Below are 16,539 nucleotides of genomic sequence, written 5' to 3' on the forward strand. Positions count from 1 at the left end.
CTTCTAAGTTAGCTTAGAGTCCTAAACAAGAAAGTAGGATCAATCATTGATTCTAAATTATACTGAGGTTCTAAATGTATTTTGCTACCTTGCACCAGAGATTCATATAGAGTATCAGGGAAATTAAAACTGCTACCAAAGTCAAAAACCATTACACGTGGCTTATATGTCTTGTATTTAGTAAAAAGCAAGAGTTGTGTTGGCCTTGCTAATATTTCTTTCTCAAGTTTATGGAGGGTAGAAGAAAGATACAGTGAGGTGGGGAAGATGTCAAGATAATTTGGGATTAAAATGCCATTTATTATATGCCTAAGTGGGTATTTGAAACCTTCTCAAGCAGTTCTGGGCTCTTGTCACATTTTCTCTGCCCAACAGTTGCGGCTTCCCTCAGTACTTCTCCAAGCTCCTATGTTACATAGCAGTTTTTGTTTTGTTTTGTTTTGTTTTTTTAAGCCATAAGGAGAGCCAACAAACCTAGGGGATTTGGTTAGCCTTTGCACTTACTGTTACCTTTGTCAGAAATGTACTTTCTACTTTTCTTCATCAAAGTCTTATTCATCCTCCAAAATCCAGTTCAAATGTCACCTTATCCATTCATGTATTCATGCCTACTATGTGCCAGCCATTATGCACTTCTTGGAGATGTATTTAATGTATTTGATTGGCCATTCTGCGGCTCCCTCCTCTATGCCTCCACTGCAATCTTACACCTCCATATAATTACTTATCACCTCTGGGAGTTATTTATAAGATTCTCTTTTTTATGAAGATCATGGGCTTCCAGAACTAAGGAACTTTATCTTACTCATTTTTGTATCTCTGCATGTAATGTAGCACAGTGCCTTGCACATAGTAGATGGTTAGTAAATCTCTAGCTATTACTCTGTTGTCTCCCTCCCTTTCCTTTATATTTGCTATTTTCTACTTATTCATCTAACTTGACTCTCAATCTTTCTGTCCCTGCTACTCTACTAAAACTGCTCTCACCAGTGTTGTCAACAACATCCTTCCTACTGATTTCAGTAGATGGGTGAAATACACTCTTTCCACTGGTTTTGCTAAGTTGGATAATTTCAAGCTAGAGCTGCTAGTAGCTATTTTTGCCACTTTATAGGGACAACCTGCCTGAAGAATGAAGCTAATTCAAAGGAAAGCAGAGCTGAGAGAGTCCTGATGACATCATTTGATCTCCAAGGTTCAGCTATATCGTAAGCCAGCTTCATCAAGGACTTTACAGTTAAATGAGCCAATAAATCCCATGCCCTCTTCTTTAAAAAATTTTTTAATCCAGTTTAGGCCAGCTATCTGTCTCTTGCAACTGAGAGAGTCCTAACCTAGCTAATGATCTCCATTTCTATATTTCCAGCCCAGATATTTTTCCTGAGCTTCAGGTGCATATCCCCAACTGCTTACAAGATTTCTCCTCTTGAATTTCCCACAGGTACCTGAAACTCAAAACCTATTTAAAACCACACATCTTCCTTTTCTGATCATTATCTCTGTGAATAGTGTAGCACTTTGCCAGAAACCTGGGTGGCTTCCTTTATTCCTCTTTTTCTCCCTTCAATCAAATCACCAAGTCCTAATTTTTTTCCTACCCACCTAAGTAAACCTGTCTACTTCTGTTTCCATTGATGCTACTCTAATTATGCCACAATCATTTCTTATGTATATCATTGCACCAGCCTCCCAACTGCCTTCTTTGTCTCCCTTATGCCCCTTCTAGTCCATTTTTCTCTCCATTTTCTCCACTTTTTCTTCACTATATTTTAATAAATTACAGTAACATACTTACTGTAACAAATGAAACAGTACAGAACTATATAAAGAACCACTTAAGAGTTATCCCTTCCCATCCAACCTCTTTCCACCTGATGTAATCAATAATTCAGAATTTGGTGCTTCTGAGTTCCACATCTGTTTCTATGTTTATATCCATATATCTATATTTATAAACATTTCTAGGAAGTTAAAATCTTTCTCTTTTCAAAATATTTTATTTATTTATTTGAGAGAGAGAAAGAGAGTGAGCAAGCAGGGGGAGGGACAAAGGGGGGGGGAGAGAGAATCCTGAGCAGACTCTGCCCGGAGTGCAGAGCACAATGTGGGGCCTTGACCTCAGGACCCTGAGATCATGACCTGAGCCGAAATCAAGAGTTGGATGCTTAACCGACTGAACCACCCAGGTGCCCCAAAATCTTTCTTTTTTTTTATAAATATGGGATTATATTTTACACATTACTCTGCAACTTAATTTTTATTACCTAGCAAAGGAATATGGCTATTCTTTAAGTCCATATATGAAACTGCAACATATTCATTTTAATAGCTGCATAGTATTCAATAGTATGGTTATGTCATAATTTATTCAACCATTTCCTTGTTTATAGATACTAGGGTTATCCCTCTTTTTGCCACTAAAACAGTCCTATAATAAATATCCTTGTATATATGATCTATGTGCCAGTATTCTTATTTCTGTATGATAGATTCCCCAAATTGTAAATGCTAGATTAATAAAGGTATCCGAATGTTTAATTTGGCTAGAGAGTTATATTAATATCCAAAATGGGTGTAATAATTTATATTCTCAAATATGGTATACTACATTAACAGAATGAAGGATAAAAATCATATGATCATCTCAATAGATTCAAAAAAGTATTTGACAAAATTCAACATTCTTTCATGATAAAAACTCTTCACAAATTAGGTATAGAAGGAATGTATTTCAACATAAGAAAGACTATATATGACAAGCCCACAGCTAACATCAGACTTAACAGTAAAAAGCTGAAAGCTTTTCCTCTAAGATCAGGAAAAAGACAAGGATACGCATTCTTGCCACTTCTTTCAACATAGTACTTGAAATCCTTTAGCCAGAGCAATTAGGCAAGAAAAATAAATAAAAGGCATCCAAAATGGAAAGGAAAAAGTAAAATTATCTCTGCTGATGATATATTTTCTATATTTTATATAGAAAACTCTAGGCTCCACCAAAAAATTGTTAGAAATAATAAATGAATTCAGTAAAGATAGAGGATACAAAGTGAACATACAAAAATCAGTTGCGTTTCTATACCCTAACAATGAACTATTAAAAAAAGAAATTAAGAAAAAGATCCCATTTACAATAGCATCAAAAAGAACATAATAGGAATAAATTTAACCAAGGAAGTAAAAGATCAGTACACTGTAAACTATAAAATGCTGATGACAGAAATTGAAAAAGATACACAAAAAAGTAGAAAGATACCCTGTGTTCTTGGATTGGAAAAATTGATATTGTTAACATGTTCATATTACTCAAAGCCATCTATAGATTTCATGCTCTATCAAAATTCCAATGACATTTTTTTCACAGAAATAGAAAAAATGATCCTAAAATTCATATGGATCCACAAAAAGATCCCAGATAGTCCAAGCAACCTTAAGCAAAAAGAATAAAGCTGAAGGCATTACATTACCTGATTTCTAAATATATTACAAAGATATGGTACTGGCATAAAAACAGTCATATAGATGAATGGAACAGCATAGAGAACCCAGAAATAAATCTATGCATTTACAGGCTACCAATCTTCAACAAGGATGCCAAGAGCACACCATGGGGAGAGGATAGTCTTTTAAATAAATGGTGCTGGGAAAACTGGACATCCATATGCAGAAAAATGAAATTGGATGAAATTGGACACTTATCTCACAAAATATACAAAAATCAACTCAAAATGGATTGGAGTTAAACATAGACCTGAAATTGTAAAACTACTAGAAGAAAACATAGGGAAAATTTTTTTTGATCTCTGAACTTTTTATTGGCCTCCTGCTCCCCAAAGAGTACACTGCTTCTGCTGCTTCAAACCCTCAAAACTGATGTCATTGGTCTCAGACACCCCTTTGCCCTCCACAGTCCTGTAGGTGGTGGTCTTTTGGATGGTTTGCATGGAGTTGTTGCTGTCTAGGGTGTCACCAAGATTGAAGCCCTCTCTCTGTCTTCCAGCAGGTAATAGTAGGTGGTGATTTCAGCCTCCAACTCGGCCTTGATCTCCAAGGACTGAGCCGTATGTGTCAGCTCCATGAACATCATCTCAGCTGCTCCTATCTCATCAGTCTGTGAGGTTATCACTGCAGTGCTTTCCTCAATCTGTTGAGGCCAGCCTGATACTTGTCCAGCTCCTTTTAGTTCTTCTCAGCCAGCTTGTCATACTGGGCTTGGATATCCACCATGATCTTGCTGAAGTTCTGAGACTGGGGGCATCCAACTCCATGGTCAACCTAGAGTTGGCAATCTGGGTCTGCAGACCCTTTACTTCTTCCTCATGGTTTTTTTTCATGAAGAACAGCTCCTCCTTGAGAGTCAATTTCCATCTCCAGCTGCAACTGAATGACGTTGATGTCTTTAATGACCTTGCAGAGCCCATGGATGTCACTGTCCACAGACTGGTGCATGGCCAGCTCTGTTTCATACTTGACTCAGAAGTCATCAGTAGCAAGAGAGGTATTGTCAATTTTCAGAACAATGCAGACACAGTCCACAGAACTTGCAAAGATCTGAGCCCTCAACTCCTTGATGGTCCTAAAGTAATGCTCCCAGTCTCTGACCTGTGGTCCCTTCTTTTCCAGGTGTTTTCAGATTTTGATCTCCAGTCTCTGATTATCAGCCTTCAGGCTCCTCACCCTCTCCAGGTAGGAGGATGGGTGGTCATTCAGGTCTTTCATGGTTTTCTTCTCACCCTGGATATCCCCTATGCCCACCAGACCCCCAGTCATCCCTGTGGTCAGGCACCCAGACCTCCAGCCACCCTGGAAGCTGGTGGAGCAGGACAGAGAGATCCAGGAGCCTGAGCCCCTAGCTCCTGCATAAGTGTTAGCCACACTGCTGACAGGCCAGACCCGATGGCTGGGCAAATGCATAGAGCCCAGGGACCAATAGCTGGAGGAGAAGGTGGAGTGAGTGGTGAAGCTCATCTGTTCAGGGAGGAAGTCAAGAGGCCAGGGCTCAGGCTCAGGCTGCCAGGAAAAAGCTTCTTGACATTGGTCAGGGCAATAATTTTTTGGATATGATCTCAAAAGTACAGGTGGCAAAAGCTAAAAGAAGATAAGCAGAATTGCATCCAACTAAAAAGCTTCTGCACAGCAAAGGAAATAATCAACAGAGTGAAGAGACAACCTATGAAACGGGGGAAATATAGATCTGTTTAGGGGTTAGTATCCAAAATATGTAAGGAATTCAAACAACTAAATAGCAAATAATAATAATAAATAGCATAAATAATAATAACCTGATTTAAAAATGGGCAAAGGACCTGAATAGACAGTTTTCCAAAGAAGACATAAAGTTGGCCAACAGATATATAAGAAGATGCTCAACATCACTAATCATCAGAGAAATGCAAATCAAAACCAAAATGAGATGTTACCTCACACCTGTTAGGATGACTATCATCAAAAAGATAAGAGACAACACGTGTTGGTTAGGATGTAGAGAAAAGGGAACCCTCGTGCACTGTTGGTAGGAATGTAAAGCAGCACAGCCATTATGGAAAAGAGGTTCCTCAAAAATTGAAAACAGAAATACCACATGATTCAGCAACCTTACTTCTGGGTATATATATACAAAGAAAATGAAATCAGTATCTTGAAGAGATATCTGCATTCTTATGTTTGTTGTAGCACTAGTCATAATAGCCAAGATATGGAAACAACCTAAGTGTCAAATGAATGGAAAAGGAAAATTTGATCACACGCACATGATGAAATATTATTCAGCTTTAAAAAGGGAAATCCTGCCATTTACAACAACACAGAATAACCTGGAAGACATTACCCTAAATGAGATAAGCCAGATACAGGAAGACAAATACTGCCTGATACTGCTTATATGTAGAATATAAAAAAATTAAACTCATAGAAGCAGAGCAGAATGGTGGTTGCCAGGAGCTGGGTGTTAGGGGAAATGGGGAAGTATTGGTCAGAGGGTACAAAGTTTCAGTTACGCAAGATGAATAAGTTCGAGAGATCTAATGCATAGCATGGTGATTATGGTTACTATTACTGTGTTGTATGCTTGAACTTTGCTGAGAGTAAGTCTTAAGTGTTCTCAGCACGAAAAAGAGGGAACTAGGTGAGGTGATGGAAATGTTAATTAGCTTAATTTTGGTAATCATTTCAGTGTATATCAAAATATCATGTTGTATACCTTAAATATACACACTTTTGTTTGTCAATTATACCTCAGTAAAGCTGGAAAAAATCCAATTTATATTCTTTCCACAAATATATGGGTTTTCCCACCTCCTAATTAACTTGGGATGTTATTATATTATAAAATTATTGCTAATATATCTGGGTGATGGGTAGAAAAATGACATATCATGCATATTTTATTTTTAAAAATTAAATTCTTATTTTAAATTAGTAGTACATATAGATATTTTAAAAATTAAAAAGATACAGAAATATGAAAATTAAGTTAACTCTCCCCCCCAACCTTAAACAGTTTTCTTCCCCCAAGCAACCAGCTACCATTATAGATTTATCATAATTTATTTAATCATTTCCTAAATAATGGACATTTATGTTATTTCCAATACTCTGCTATTTCACACAGTACAGCAAAGAATATCACTGTTGATAAATGATTTCCTATATGTGAGAATGTCTAGAAGTAAAAGTGGAATTGCTGGATCAGAGTATATGTATTTAGCATTTGAAAATATTTTCCATAAAATCTATTCTTGACATCGATCCTGTGCTTCCCCATTGCCTTTAGGATAATTTCTATGCTCTATAAAACGGATTCCAAGTCCCTATATGATTTGTCCCCTGCTGGTCAGCTCATTTATCACTTCCCCTTTAGGATTCTATATTAACCATACAAATTTGTTTTGGTTCCTCAAATGAATCAAGCTCCTCTTACTTTAAGCCTTCTAACATGTATGTTCTCTCTGCCTGGTTTACCCTTCCCTCAAATCTTCACATGGCTAACTCTTTAGCATCTGTCACGTTGCAGCTCAGGAGACCATTAGGAGACCTTCCCGAACCTCCCAGGTGTAGATCAGGTGCTGCTGTGTCCCATAGCACCCTGTGCTTACCCAATTATATCACTATACTGTGTTGAGACTATCCACCTGTGAGATTGATGAGGGTTGGGTCTTATCTTGTTCAACTCTGTGTCCCTAGTGGTCCAAACAGAGATCAATAAACATTTATTCAACAACTAATTGGTACTTAATAAACATTTATTTGCATGAATGAATGGGAAAAAAAGGAAGCCCTAGTATCTCTTCACGTGTGAGACAAAAGAGGACCTACAGGTTTAGGAGTAGAATCTAGAGTAAGGCAGGGTTGCATAAGTAATCCACTATAGATCCAATAGGAGCCATCTGCCTGCATATCTACATCTTCCTGTGGCACTTTGAGGAGCCATACAAAAGGGAGCTGACAGTTTACCCCTTGGCCAACAGGTTAAACTTCTCATAGCCTTCACTTCTTAAAACCATATGCATGTTCTTAATCCTTACTGAGCCTCTTTAATGGATGTTAATGAAAAGGCTCATTTGACCATCCAAACTGAAATCCTGAGTATTTAATCATCCAGACATCATCTAATTGGCTAAGACTACCCTAGCTATTATATTATAGAAATCAGGAATAGTTAGGAGAAAATTATAAGAGAATTAGAAGGAAATAATTAGATCATCTATTCTAGTAGTTCAACATCTTTTTCTTACCCTTATATATCTGAGGGATATGATATAATCTCATCAGTAAGAGTACTATCTCACTATAAATTTCTTAATGGGGCAGAGTGCTCAAGAATTTCCAGGGGTGTGTATACCTTGAAAAAAACCTCCTTATATGATTTTCAGTATCTTACACCAGAGTTGAGCGTCACTGATTCTAGTTTAACCTTTATTTATTTATTTTTTAAAGATTTTATTTATTTATTTGACAGAGAGACAGACAGCAAGAGAGGGAACACAAGCAGGGAGAGTGGGAGAGGGAGAAGCAGGCTTCTTGCTGAGCAGGGAGCCTGATGCGGTGCTCGATCCCAGGACCCTTGGGTCATGACCTGAGCCGAAGGCAGACGCTTAACGACTGAGCCACCCAGGCGCCCCTCTAGTTTAACCTTTAGAAAAAACTGAGATCAGAGAAGTAAAGATTTACCCAAGATCCTAATGCTAGTGTAACTACTAATGGCAGAGCTGGGACTATAATCTGGGCCTCCTGGCTTAGAGCTCATCATTTTTCATAATATTTAGGAACAAATAACTAGAAGGAATTTAAGATGGTGAGACAGACCAGAAATACCTTCAGAGAACCTCAGGTCAAGTGGGCTTCTGACATCTTTCAGGCAAGTAAGAGATTCCTCAAAGATATCTTACCTTTACAGCACTTTCTAATGGGAGGAAGGCATGTTCGCATTTTACCTTACATGATGCTGTATTGCTTATGTTTGTTATAATGAGTATTATTTTTATAATTTAAAAATTACACAAATATTTTTAAGCAGCCTAATTTTAACTAACTTTTACACCCAGTTCACTTTAGGACTTCGGTACTGAGGACAGGAATTTGGTAGCTCTACCAACTGCAGAGCCTGGTACAATGTCTTACAAGTAGTTGGTATTCTAAAAATGTTTGTTAATCAAGCATCAGTGGTGAAAGCTTGTTGAAATCACCTACTGCAGAGCTAGTTCAATCAATGAAAACACAGCTTTAAAGGGCATTTTGGAGTATGAGCAAGCTTAGACATTTTAGCTTACTTAATGTCTTATTTGATATAAAGACATTTTCCAGAGGGTTCTGCTGTGGGCACTTATACTGTTGGCTTCCATGACCAGTAGACAACCTTGGGGACTCTACATGTGAATACAACAATCCTTTTCAAGTCTACACACATGGTAAACCCTCAAAAGCTTTAATTTAGCCTTATGAACAAACCCCTGTAAGCTCTCAAAATGATTTTAGTCTTTCTCATTTGATAATAGCACAGTGATGGCTCACTGAAAAGCAATCAATGTAAGAGCAATACTAGAATGCGGGCACTTATTAATTCTAGCTAACATGTGTATAGGTAGAAAGTCTGTTTCTTTGAGGCCATAGCCTTTCATGTTCATATGTATCAGCTTAATGGTAGCTATGCCCTATTTCATTATTATTTTTAAGAAGCAAAGGACAAAGGGTATATTTCAATCTTGTTTCTCCACTTTACTCTTTTATAATAGCAAAAAATAATACTTGTTTGATCTGTCCAAAAGTAAACTACAAAGAAGAGATATTGACAAAAAAGGGACACATATATACAGACATACAGTAAACGAGTGACACAGAACTCTACAGATGTGATCATTTGTTGTTATGAGGTAGGCCATAATTTGAGGCTTGGAGTCTTCTTCCTATGGACTTGGATACTATCAGTGAGCACAAAAAGGACAATCTGGTTGAAAGAGAGTATCTTTGCAAAAATCATAATGGGTTATCTATAAATTAATGAATATGAGTACCTAAAATGCCTGGGAGACCATGCTATTATATTTGTTTTCCAGAGACAATACAGTAATAGCAGTTAATAATTTCTGAAACAGTTTTGCATTCATTAACACTTTTGATCATTTCAACAGCATGAGGTAAACAAGGCTAATTTTCCCCCATTTTAAAGCTAAGGAAACTGAAGCTCAGAGGGATGTCATTCCCCCAAGGTCACAAGGCTGCTATGGTGGCAGACATCAGGATTGGGATCCAGAAATTGCAATTCAGTCTAGTACCCCTTCTATTACACCATGCTGCCCTTTAATTTTTATTCTTTTATAAGGACAGAAATATGGAATGAGGGCAGGTTTGGAGAGATATTAATATTCTGATTCCTGAAAATGATCCATATACAGGAAGAGAACAGATGATTTTACAATAATATTTATAAAATATAGAAAACACCTCCATGGGAATTCTGAATTCATATTATCTGATTCTAAGACCTCATGACAGTCTGAATGTACCCTACATTTCATTCCAATTAAAAAATAAAGGTCTACAGATTCCTGGAGAACCTTGCAAAAGATGATGAAGCAAGTCACCTAGAGCTATTATTACTATTATTACTTCAGAAACACATCACAAGGATGGGTCTCAGCAGGAAACCCTGGCACAGATTTCTGGAACTGCTGTGACTCCAACACCTACAATGAAGGGATCATGCTTTCCTCACAAAACAACACAGCTAAAAGATCTCATAAAATTAGCAAAAATTAGCTGAAAACCTGTATCAAATGCTTCTGGCCAACTCAAAACAGGAGTAGTAAATTTAAGGTAGAGATGTAGTAAAGAAAAAGACATCACTCATTTTCTGAGACCTGAAGTTATACAGCACCAAGATTTACACTGGAGGAGAACTAACCCTGTGTTTGGGACTCCTGCTTCTTATTCAGTGCCTTCATTTATAGAATAATTCAAATGGAGAAACTGAGATGCATCTGAGAATTTCTTGAATGGTGGGTCAGAAAGATTGGATATCTCCTTGATATGGCCACTGACATTCTTTTTTTATTTTTTTAAATTTTTTATTGTTATGTTAATCACCATACATTACATCATTAGCTTTTGATGTAGTGTTCCACGATTCATTGTTTGTGCATAACACCCAGTGCTCCACACAGAATGTGCCCTCTTTAATACCCATCACCAGGCTAACCCATCCCCCCACCCCCTCCCCTCTAGAACCCTCAGTGTGTTTTTCAGAGTCCATCGTCTCTCATGGTTCGTCTCCCCCTCCAACTTACTCCCCTTCATTCTTCCCCTCCTGCTATCTTCTTCTTTTTTTTTCTTAACATATATTGCATTATTTGTTTCAGAGGTACAGGTCTGTGATTCAACAGTCTTGCACAATTCACAGCACTCACCATAGCACATACCCTCCCCAATGTCTACCACCCAGCCACCCCCTCCCTCCCACCCCCCACCACTCCAGCAACCCTCAGTTTGTTTCCTGAAATTAAGAATTCCTCATATCAGTGAGGTCATATGATACATGTCTTTCTCTGACTGACTTATTTCACTCAGCATAACACCCTCCAGTTCCATCCACGTCGTTGCAAATGGCAAGATCTCATTCCTTTTGATGGTTGCATAATATTCCATTGTGTATATATACCACTTCTTCTTTATCCATTCATCTGTTGATGGACATCTTGACTCTTTCCACAGTTTGGCTATTGTGGACATTGCTGCTATAAACATTGGGGTGCACGTACCCCTTCGGATCCCTACATTTGTATCTTGGTGGTAAATACCCAGTAGTGCAATTGCTGGATTGTATGGTAGTTCTATTTTCAACTGTTTGAGGAACCTCCATACTGTTTTCCAGAGTGGCTGCACCAGCTTGCATTCCCACCAACAGTGTAGGAGGGTTCCCCTTTCTCCACATCCCCGCCAACATCTGTCGTTTCCTGACTTGTTAATTTTAGCCATTCTGACTGGTGTGAGGTGGTATCTCATTGAGGTTTTGATTTGGATTTCCCTGATGCCGAGTGATGTGGAGCACTTTTTCATGTGTCTGTTGGCCATTTGGATGTCTTCTTTGGAAAAATGTCTGTCATGTCTTCTGCCCATTTCTTGATTGGATTATTTGTTCCTTGGGTGTTGAGTTTGATAAGTTCTTTATAGATTTTGGATACTAGCCCTTTATCTGATATGTCATTTGCAAATATCTTCTCCCATTCTGTCGGTTGTCTTTTGGTTTTGTGGATTGTTTCCACTGACATTCTTAAAGGCAAGGTATACTATATGTTATGCCTCTAATCAACTAGTTTAGTAGTCCAGTGAAAACAAGGAAAAAGATTTCTGTAGCTTGATTTATTCTTGGTGAACTTATGCAGGCTCCTGAGGATCACTATATACCTTTCTTTTCTTAAAATGTGAATGAACTATTTGTCATTTTTTTTTCTCCTACAGGGATTACTGAAGATCATCAAACTTAATTTGTATAGTTTCCAAATAGAAAATCTAGACTCCTTCCCTTCCCCATTTGTTTTTTGAGTCATTCATTTAACAAACGTTTGAGTGTCTTCTATGTACTGGTGCTGTGTAAGGTAAACTCCAGGACCTGCTTCATTTTTACCTATTGCCTATAAATCTATATGCTCCCTCATTAAAGTGTAAGCTTTTCAGAGGGTCTTATTTATCTTTATACCTTTTCTGGTAGTGCCTAGAGACTTGTTAAATAATAAGAACATAAAGTTTTGGCATTTAACTCAAATTAAAGGATAGTAACAGATCAAAAAATTTATAAAGGAACCAGAATGAATTTTCCTGCTCTTTTTAAACTTAATGCCTATTTTTGACCTTTGAAAAATGTTTTCTTCTTGAAATCTCTGTCATGTTATTAAAAGTAAAATAAGTAAAGTAAAAGTAAAAGTAAAAAAAAAGGAAATGACTTTTTTTGATACTTGTGATGAAAACTTGAGCTGGATAGCTAAATTTTTTTTTAATTTCATTTTATTATGTTATGCTAGTCACCATACAATACATCATTAGTTTTTGATGTGGTGCCCAACGATTCATTGTTTTTGTATAACACCCAGTGCTCCCGGCAGTATGTGCCCTCCTTAATACCCATCACCAGGCTAACCCATCCACCCAACCCCGTCCCCTCTAAAACCCTCAGTTTGTTTCTCAGAGTCCATAGTCTCTCATGGTTCGTCTCTCCCTCCAATTCCCCCCCTTCATTTTTCCCTTCCTTCTCCTAATGTCCTTATGTTCCACAAATGAAACCATATGATAATTGACATTCTCTGCTTGACTTATTTCACTTAGTATAATCTCCTCCAGTCCCATCCACATTGATGTAAAAGTTGGGTATTCATCCTTTCTGATGGCTGAGTCATATTCCATTGTATATATGGACCACATCTTTATCCACTCATCTGTTGAAGGGCATCTCGGCTCTTTCCACAGTTTGGCTACTGCGGATGTTGCTGCTATGAACATTGGGGTTCATATGACCCTTCTTTTCACTATATCTGTGTCTTTGGGGTAAATACCCAGGAGTGCAATTGCTGGGTCATAGGGCAGCTCTATTTTTAATTTTTTGAGGAACATCCACACTGTTTTTCAAAGTGGCTGTACCAACTTGCATTCCCACCAACAGTGTAAGAGGGTTCCCTTTTCTCCACAACCTCTCCAACATTTGTTGTTTCTTGCTCTGTCAATTTTTGCCATTCTAACTTGTGTAAGGTGATATCTCAATGTGGTTTTAATTTGAATTTCCCTGATGGCTAATGATGATGAACATTTTTTCATGTGTCTGTTAGCCATTTGTATGTCTTCTTTGGAGAAGTGTCTGTTCATGTCTTCTGCCCATTTTTTGACTTGACTATTTGTTTTTTGGGTGTTGAGTTTGAGAAGTTCTTTATAGATCTTGGATACCAGCCCTTTATCTGTAGTGTCATTTGAAAAATATCTCCTCCCACTCTGTGGGTTGCCTCTTTGTTTTCTTGACTGTTTCCTTTGCTGTGCAGAAGCTTTTTATCTTGATGAAGCCCCAAAAGTTCATTTTTCCTTTTGTTTCACTAGCTTTTGGAGATATATCTTGAGAGAAGTTGCTGTGGCCGATGTCAAAGAGGTTACTGCTTATGTTCTCCTCTAGGATTTTGATGGATTCCTGTCTCACATTGAGGTCTTTCATCCATTTTGAGTTTATCTTTGTGTGTGGTGTTAGAGAATGGTCGATTCTTCTGCATGTGGCTGTCCAATTTTCCCAGCACCATTTGTTGAAGAGACTGTCTTTTTTTCCATTGCATATTTTTTTCTGCTTTATTGAAGATTATTTGACCATAGAGTTGAGGGTCCATATCTGGGCTCTCTAATCTGTTCCATTGGTCTATATGTCTGTTTTTGTGCCAGTACCATGATGTCTTGATGATCACTGCTCTGTAATATAGCTTGAAATTGGGCAACATGATGCCCCCAGCTTTGTTTTTCTTTTTCAACATTTCCTTGGCGATTTGGGGTCTTTACCGATTCCATACAAATTTTAGGATTGTTTGTTCCAGCACTAAATTTTTATTATATCAGTAACTTCTGGATTTAGAACCAACATCTGCTAGTTTTTTTTTTTATTAACAAAACCTCTCTGATTTACTTACCCCATCCTACCTCTTCTTCTGTTCAGATGGTTTATAGATTCACTTTTTCAAAGAGAAGTTATTTATTTTTATAAAACCATCAGCTTATTGTCTGAGACATGGTGATATACAGTGTATACTTATATATACAGCTGCCTCCTTAACATATATATTTGGTTGTATAATAGAAACCTCAAACATAGTATGCCTAACTGAAATATTTAAATTTCAGTTAACATTCAGTGTAATATTAGTTTCAGGTGTAGAATTTAGAGATTCATCACTTACATAAAACACCCAGTGCCTATCACAAGTGCCCTACTTAATACCCATCATACATTTAACCCAACCTACTACTACCTACCTCCCCTCCAGCAATCCTCAGTTGTTCTCTTAATTAAGAATCTCTTTTTTTGTGTGCCTGGGTGGCTCAGTTGGTTAAGCGACTGCCTTCGGCTCAGGTCATGATCCTGGAGTCCCGGGATCGAGTCCCACATCGGGCTCCCTGCTCAGCAGGGGGTGTGCTTCTCCCTCTGACCCTCCTCTCATGCTCTCTCTCATTCTCTCTCTCTCAAATAAATAAAATCTTTAAAAAAAAAAGAATCTCTTTTCTTGTTAGCTTCTCCCTCCCCCCACCATGTTCATCTGTTTTGTTTCTTAAATTCCACAGACGAGTGTAATCATGTGCTATTTGTAGTTTTCTGACTTATTTCACTTAGTATAATACACTCAAGTTATATCCATGTCATTGCAAATGGCAAGATTTCATTCTTTTTTTAGGACTAATATTCCATTCTGTGTGTACATATATACATATACACACACCACAGCTTCTTTATCCATTCATCAGTTGATGGACATTTGGGCTCTTTCCATAATTTGGCTATTGTTGATAACACTGCTATAAACATCAGGATGCATGTATCCATTGGAATCATTATTTTTGTATTCTTTGGGTAAATACATAGTAGTGCAATTGTTGGATTGTAAGGTAGTTCTATTTTTAACATTTTAAGGAACCTCTATACTGTTTTCCACAGTGGCTGGATGAGTTTGCACTCCCATCAACATTGTAAGAGGGTTCCCCTTTCTCTGTAACCTTCCCAACACCTGTTCTTTCCTGTGTTGTTAATTTTAGCCACTCTGACAGGTGTGAGTTTTGATTTGTATTTCCCTGATGAGTGATATTGAGCATCTTTTCATGCGTTTGTTAGGTATCTGTATATCTTCTTTGGAATAATGTCTATTTATGTCTTCTGCCCATTTCTTAACTGGATTATTTGTTTTCTGAATGTTAAGTTTGATAAGTTCTTTATGATTTTGGATACGAACCCTTTATCAAATATGTCATTTGCAAATATCTTGTCACATTCCGGAGGTTGTCTTTTAGTTTTGTTGATTGTTTCCTTTGTTGTGCAGAACATTTCTATTTTGATGAAGTCCCAATAGTTCATTTTTGATTTTGATTCTCTTGCCTCCAGAGATGTGTCTAGTAAGTTTTTACGGTTGATGTCAAAGAGGTTACTGCCTGTGTTCTTCGCCAGCATTTTGATGGTTTCCTGTCTTAAATTTAGGTCTTTCATCCATTTTGAATTTATTTTTGTATATGGTGTAAGAAAGTGGTCCAGTTTCATTCTGTGAGTTGCTGTCCAGTTTTCCCAACACAATTAGTTGAAGAGACTAGTTGGGTGTCCATTTTGGGGTTTTCTACTCTGTTCCATTGATGCACCTGTTTTTGTGCCAGTACCATCCTGTTTTGACAACTACAGCTTTGTAATATAACTTGAAATCTGGAATTGTGATGCCTCCATCTTTGCTATTTGGGGTCTTCTGTGGTTCCATACAAATTTTAGGATTGTTTATTCTAACTCTGTGAAAAATGCTGGTGCTATTTTGATAGGGAATGTAATAAATGCGTGGATTGCTTTGGGTAGTATAGAAATTTTAAAAATATTTGTTCTTCCATTCCATGAATGTGGAATGTTTTTCCACTTCTTTGTGTCATCTTCAATTTCTTTCATCACTGTTTTATAATTTTCAGAGTACAGATCTTTTGCCACTTTGGTTAGGTTGATTCCTAGGTATCCTATGGTTTTAGGTGCAATTGTAAATGGGATCAAATCCTTGATTTCTCTTTCTGGTGCTTCACTATCAGTGTAGAGAAATGCAAGAAATTTCTGTACATTGATTTTGTATCTTGCGACATCACTGAATTTGTGTAACAATCTACCAATTTTTTAAAATTTTATTATGTTATGTTAATCACCATACATTACATCGTTAGTTTTTGATGTAGTGTTCCATGATTCATTGTTTGCATATAACAACCAGTGCTCCATTCAGTACGTGCCCTCTTTAATACCCATCACCAGGCTAATCCATCCCCCCATCCCCCTCCCCTCTAGAACCCTCAGTT

General features: G+C 37.5%; 1 protein-coding gene and 1 pseudogene across 2 annotated transcripts in view; both read right to left on the reverse strand.

The window, feature by feature from the left end:
* The window catches only part of EDA (ectodysplasin A), a 413,327-nt gene that overhangs the window by 89,618 nt on the left and 307,170 nt on the right, over positions 1-16,539 (reverse strand). The gene's annotated exons all lie outside the window — the stretch shown is intronic.
* LOC113931167 lies at positions 3,813-4,968 on the reverse strand (annotated as a pseudogene).

This window comes from Zalophus californianus, chromosome X, assembly GCF_009762305.2.
Source record: "Zalophus californianus isolate mZalCal1 chromosome X, mZalCal1.pri.v2, whole genome shotgun sequence".
Lineage (NCBI taxonomy): Eukaryota > Metazoa > Chordata > Mammalia > Carnivora > Otariidae > Zalophus > Zalophus californianus.